This window comes from Rutidosis leptorrhynchoides, chromosome 1 (genome assembly GCF_046630445.1).
Source record: "Rutidosis leptorrhynchoides isolate AG116_Rl617_1_P2 chromosome 1, CSIRO_AGI_Rlap_v1, whole genome shotgun sequence".
NCBI classification, from domain to species: Eukaryota; Viridiplantae; Streptophyta; class Magnoliopsida; order Asterales; family Asteraceae; genus Rutidosis; species Rutidosis leptorrhynchoides.
This window is the reverse complement of record NC_092333.1, coordinates 47,707,789-47,714,718: the sequence shown is the minus strand read 5'-3', so window position 1 is coordinate 47,714,718 and position 6,930 is coordinate 47,707,789. Positions and strand designations below refer to the sequence as shown.

General features: G+C 32.0%; 1 long non-coding RNA gene across 1 annotated transcript; it reads right to left on the bottom strand.

The window, feature by feature from the left end:
- Positions 1 to 386: 386 nt before the first annotated feature.
- LOC139859617 (uncharacterized) lies at positions 387 to 5,482 on the bottom strand. Its single transcript, XR_011763174.1, has 4 exons — positions 4,409 to 5,482; positions 3,455 to 3,543; positions 3,276 to 3,355; positions 387 to 710 (listed from the first exon to the last, which is right to left on the bottom strand). It is a non-coding gene; the product is annotated as an uncharacterized lncRNA (long non-coding RNA).
- Positions 5,483 to 6,930: the final 1,448 nt, after the last annotated feature.

Genomic DNA, 6,930 nt, shown 5'->3' with positions numbered 1-6,930 from the left:
TCACTGTGCTAGTCGTCTCATGTTGGGTAACAAGATTATATTGCTACAGAAGTTGGAGCTGTAGCCAGCATCCAAACGCAGGTTCACCCAACTGTCATATTTTCTGGGACCGAAAACTGTCCTCATCTTCATGTAATAAATAAATATGAATATACGGGCCAAAAGATTGTAAGTGAGCAAAACTTCATTATATTTTATTACAAAGCCTGAAACAATGCCTATACAGAGTGACATTGCATCAAACCTACAAATGATTCTTTTACATTCTATAGAGAATTCAGTTCACAAGACTCTCATGTAGACAAACATATCTTGTATGGAGTATAATGTAGCAACAAAACATCTCAATTTGAAAAAAAAAAAAAAAAAAAAAAAGAAAAGCTCTTACATCATGTCTGTTTCTTCTTCTTAGGCCGCCTCTTTCTTTTTGGTTTCCGTGCATCCGAGTTGGAACTCAAATTACTACTACTATGTCCTGTGCTTGCAGGCACACGAGACTCCAATGGTCTGCGGTTAGACTCCAATGGTCTCCGGTTTTTATAAGAAGGCTGCTCAACACTAGTTGATGTATTACTTGATGAAGACGTATAACCCCTATTAGAGTACAAGTTCTTGTGGAATTTGTTATAGTGTCTTGATTTATCTTGAGCTGCATTTAAACCGCTTGATACCCGAGGAGGTGGGATAAGAGCACGGGCTGAAACGTGTCTCTATAGAAACATAATAATAGTTCACAAATTAACATAAAGAAAGTTTATTAGTTCATTATATCAGCACACATTCAAGAAGATAGTATTATAATGGAGAGCTGTGAAATTGAACTCTATAGATGGAGTAATGAATAGCGAAAAACATTCTAAAATGTTTATTAGTTTGGCAGAATCTGATCATTAAGAAAAAAATAAATTTGGAAAAAAACAGGTCGGGTTTAGTTAAGGAAACATACACTATACTAAAGGAGCCTAGTTATACAAGTTAATAGACACACAAGTACATGCACACACACTAAAGGTAAAACAGAATATTGGGGCAAGGTAATAAGAGTAACTACTGTAGCATAATCACTTGCAATGAGATGAGCTGAAAGCAAAGCTCCAAGGATCCGTATCGTGGTTTCAAACAAGGATATGTTTTATTCTGAAAATGTAATTAAAAAAGGCTCGATATTTACTTGAAATTTACCCAACAGATATGTAAAGTGACGATGAACAGTAGCTATAATGCATGAGCAATAGAGATTAGGGCATGTTAGATAAAACGATATGAATTAATGTTGGATGTATCAAAGGATGAGACAGGACCTAGTTCTAAATTTAAAAAATTACAGTTTAAGATGTGTTCTAAACGGATATCATGAATGGTAGATGACTATAAGGTTGATATGTGCACAAAGTTGCAAAAATCAATACTCGATGAGTACTCGGTCGGGACTTTTTAAGGAGAATTCGAAAACTCGTGGAGTACTCTGATGTTGACCAAGTTTGAGTTTGACTGATTTTGACCGAGTAATTCCGAGTACTGCAACACGAATTTTCAAGGAATTGATAAAACTTATAATCTAAACAGAATGATAAACTCAATTATCATATCACACATGTAACCATTCGGGGGGAAGCGGGGGGAAGCAAATTTTTTTTTTTTTTTTCCGTTTTTTGAAAAAACTTTGTTCACGAACATTATAGATGAGATGAAAATATGAACATTTAGTAGAGACACTTTGTGATAAATGTTTTTATTTTAGCGGGAAAACGCTCGAAGAAGTAATATATAACAATTATCGTGTTTTCGAGCGTATTTTGAGGTTTTAGCTATTGGGGTTTAGATATTAGGGTTTATAGGGTTTAGATATTAGGGTTTAGAAATTTAGGGTTTAGGGTTTAGATTTAGGATTTAGATTGAGTTTTTAACACGAACGGTTTAGAGTTTAGGGTTTATGGAATAAACCCAAAACACCAAACCCTAAACCCTAACCTCTAAATCGGGCTAAATTTTACTTCACAAAACATGGAAAAAAAACGTTCATATTCTTCACGAACAATATTATCTTGAATGTTATTTTTGTCGATCGTTTTCCCGCCTAAATAATAACATTCATCACGAAGTGTCTCTTCTAAATGTTCATATTTTCGTGTGATCTTGATGCCGGAAAAAAAAAAATTCAAAAAAAATTTCAAAAAAAAAAAAAAATTTGCTTCCCCCCGATTGGTCACTTCCCCATTGATCCTGCCCCTATATATATATATATATATATATATATATATATATATATATATATAGGGGCAGGATCAATGGGGAAGTAACCAATCGGGGGGAAGCTGGTTACTTCCCCATTGATCCTGCCCCTATATATATATATATATATATATATATATATATATATATGGGCAGGATCAATGGGGAAGTAACCAATCGGGGGGAAGCAAAAAAAAAAAAAATTTCGTTTTTTTTTTAATTTTTTTTTTCCGGCATCAAGATCACACGAAAATATGAACATTTAGAAGAGACACTTCGTGATGAATGTTATTATTTAGGCGAAAAAACGATCGACAAAAATAACATTCAAGATAATATTGTTCGTGAAGAATGTTAACGTTTTTTTTCTTCTTCCATGTTTTGTGAAGTAAAATTTAGCCCGATTTAGAGTTTAGGGTTTAGGTTTTGGTGTTTTGGGAAACACCAAACCCTAAACCCTAAACTCTAAACCGTTCGTGTTAAAAACTCAATCTAAACCCTAAATCTAAACCCTAAATCTAAACCTTAAACCCTAAATTTCTAAACCCTAATATCTAGACCCTATAAACCCTAATATCTAAAACCTCAACATACGCTTGAAAAACACGATAATTGTTATTTATTAGTTCTTCGAGCGTTTTCACGCCAAAATAAAAACATTTATCACAAAGTGTCTTTATTAAATGTTTATATTTTCATCCAATCTATAATGTTCGTGAACAAAGTTTTTTCAAAAACCGAAAAAAAAAAAAAAAAAAAAATTTGCTTCTCCCCAATTGGTTACTTCCCTCTTGATCCTACCACTATATATATATATATATATATATATATATATATAGACATTGACGTTTACAGATCTTCACCGTAATCGTTTGCAAACAATGATTTAACTAAAAAAACTATTTAAATGATTGATTTTAAAATTCTGATCAAGTAGATTTTCCATATTTTAGTCCATTGTGATTTTAGATATTAATTTAACTTTTGCATGGGCCAAACAATAAAAAAATATGTTAGCTAAAAGAATGTAAATCTATACTCACAATATCAAATCTAAGATTTTTACTAATCCATTCGACAGAAGAAGCGAATCATTCCTTGTCACGAAGCAAAGCCAAAGTGTCTAATGCGTCGATATGCACCAGCAAAATACATTAACATCATGATTACATTTAAACTATTAACGATGGATAAAAATATGAATGAGGAATTACGAGGTTACCAACGTTAGAGCATAACAGTGTCTTCCACTTTACAAGATAGAGGTTTTAACTCATCATGTGGAAAAGCATGATAAAACATTCAACCAAACTGCATCATGACAAGGCATTAGTGCATTACATCATCATTGTATAAATTAATTAACTCCATTTACTGTGGTGTTTGGATGTGCAGTTTGACAGGGATTATCTGAATCTCATTAACAGTTTATAAAGTTCGACTTTCCAGATAAGCTTATGACCCTGTGATCGAATAGACATAATATAGTCGGGATCATAGCTGCAAAAAATTATAAGATAATAGATAGGTAACTATATTCTTTTTATTGAATCTGGCTATCAATAATATTTAAACTTTAAAGCTTTCCTTAACCACCTCATTAGTGATCATGACAGCTTCAATCTGTAAAAAAACAGATCCCAGCACTATCTGCTAAAGCCACCAAATTATCTTTTTATGACCATATCGCATCATGATGTTACAACATCAAAACAATCCTTAATACGATTAAGTCAATACTTCTTTCAAAACCATATTAGCCCTAAAAGACCCTTTTTGTTTATAACAATAACAATATAAATATATTAATATTAATAGTTGTTGAAACAAATCACATTTAGCAGAGAATACAATTATTTTTTATAAAAAAAGTTGTTAATCTTCATAAACTCCAATTTTACTGAAGATATTGTGCATCATTTATCAAAATTCCTGTAGGTAATCAAGTAAAATATAGTTATTCCCCAATTTTGAATCTGATATAAAAAACAAGAACATGAGATGTTCAGACCGAGTCTTCAGACAAATGTGAAAGAACGACCACAATCAACCTATTATACATTCTTGACATCAACAAATTTCAAAATCTTTGAATACCCATACACGGGTAAATTACATAATACATACATACTACATACATAAAAATTATGAAATGTTTTAATAAATAGATATGTACCTTATCTTTGAGCTGTTGAGCTTCTTCAAAAGTGACACCAACCTTCTAAAATATATAATAATATGAACAAGAATGCAATCGGTGGTTTCGCGGGTTCCATGGTGTTTATCGCTCGCATTCAGAAAATCAAAAATTAATCAATAATTAAATAACAAATGTAGCTGAAACTGATTACTAGGGTGTAAAATTTTATTGCGAAAATACGAAGTTTATATGTATCTCGGTTTGAGTTACTTTTACATAGATGGCCCCTCTACATTTTCTACATTTACTTTTAGATTTTTAATTTAATTATTACTCCCTCCGTTCCAAATTAATAGTCCTGTTTTGACTTTTCAAAGTCTTGTTCCACTCCCATCTAAGGGTGTGTTTGTTTGGTGCTGAATGAAACCATTCAGAACTGAATGCTGAATCGGTCAGCATTCAGTGTGTTTGATTTGCACCTCTGAATGAAGGTTACTGATGAACGAGAAAATAATAAACTCTTAACCATTCCCCTTTGAAAGTCTCTCTGCATCATTCAGAACCACATATTTCCCCTTCCACCCTTTTATTTCTCATTTTGTGTTCCCATTTCTCTCTCTTTGATTCACAAGAAATTCAAGTTCTCCCAATTAATTTTCTTAGCAGGTAAATCTTTTTTCATCATCTATATCTTTAACTTTAACGCCTTAATTTTTACTTTATATTCTTCTGCTAACATAGACGCACTGTACATATAAACTTGTTGATTTTTTTTCTTAATTGATTATTAGCATCCTTTGATTTTTTTGTTGGCTTTAGATCTAGCCTTCTAACCCACCAAAGACAATTTTTCAACTGATTTGGTCCAATTTGTATATGACTTCAACGATTTTCATTGAAAAAAAAGGTTTTAGCTTTTTTGGAAATTTTTATGAATTCATTATATCAATATATTAATCATTAATATATTGTGTTAACTCTGCCAAGTATAAATATGTATGATATGTGATCTATTGTTGACAGAGTTTTGAATGAAATTTTGACTAATATTTGAAATGTTGATAAACTATTTTTCACACAGGTAATGGATCGATTCGGAAGGATAAAATTCTGTTTGTGCTAATTATATGTTGCTATTGGATTGGATGATAAATGATCCACAAAGAATGGAATTGCAAAATCACTCTTTATTTATTTAGATATTGTTTAGTTTAAGAATTTTAATGAATATTGTTGTTTATATATTATACGGAGTAGATTATTTATTATTTATTATTTATTATTTATATATGCAATAGTTTGTGTAACGTTATGTGTTTTCAAAGAATATCTAAATATACTGTAATTCGTATGAGAACAAATCAAACAAATTTTAATCAATCAGAACATAAATTAAGGTTAAAATGGTAATTTCATATCATTCAGAGTATTGATTTAGAATACATATCAAACGGTAAATTTCATTCAGAACCATACTGATTCAGAGCCTTTGAACGGTTCAGACCACTGAATCATTCAGTGCGGAATCATTCAGTTTTATCAAACGCACCCTAAGAAGGATTCGAGAAAAGAAGGCCAGAAGAATGGCAGTAGCAAATGGGTAAGGCGTCGAAATTCGCGACCGGCAAAGAAGATGCAAACTGCTAGATAGTATAGGGTCTCAAGAGTAACAAAAAAACCACCAAACCAACTAAAACTCTGATGGTTTAAACAAATAAGCTACTCTAGCGACAACGTTGCATACACCAACGAGACCCATCAACGCCGCATAAATTAATGCATCTCTAATGAGTTGAAACAAAATGCACCAATTCTCATCTAATTTGATATTCAAGATAAACAAAAACACAAGAAAAGTGATAGAATCTGATATTCAAGATCACTTTTTTTGTCACTAACAAGTAGTACTTGAAGAACTAACAATAAAAGCATATTCAAACGAAGATTTATATCGGCAAACAGCACAACAGCGTTGCAAAGCTCCTCATATGTCATTAGCTTACCTTTGTTCATAGTGTCAGCAATCAACGATACAGTAGGAGAAGTTGCGTGTCAAAATCTTTTAATTTATGTAACTGGATAACATCTGACGTGGTAAAGTGTAATTGATGATTGTACATGTTTCACCATCTAAAGCATTTTGGTTTACTTCATTAGTGGAAGATGTTCCATCCATTTCTTCCCCGTCCATCCAACTCACGGGAATTAGACTGCGTATCCTTTACTCCGGAGGAAGGTGTCCGTTTTATTAGTGTACTCGCAGATCGCAGATGCACCTGAAGTTGGATAATATAAGCTCGTTGATAGCAAGGAATGAACATGTGGTTGATGATTCTTTTGTCTATTAAACTGAGTCATGTTTTGTAGAAGCGATTTGCTTAAATGTGGGGCGGATGAAGATGATGATTTTGGAACGTCTTTTACAAAATTTCTTAAGCTTCTTTTCAACAGCATGTGGTTTTTTTTATACACGATCTCTAAACCACTTTATAACCCGTACAAATAAAGTTATTAAACCAAAAATAAAATAAATAAATAGAAGGAAAAAAAGGTGAAGT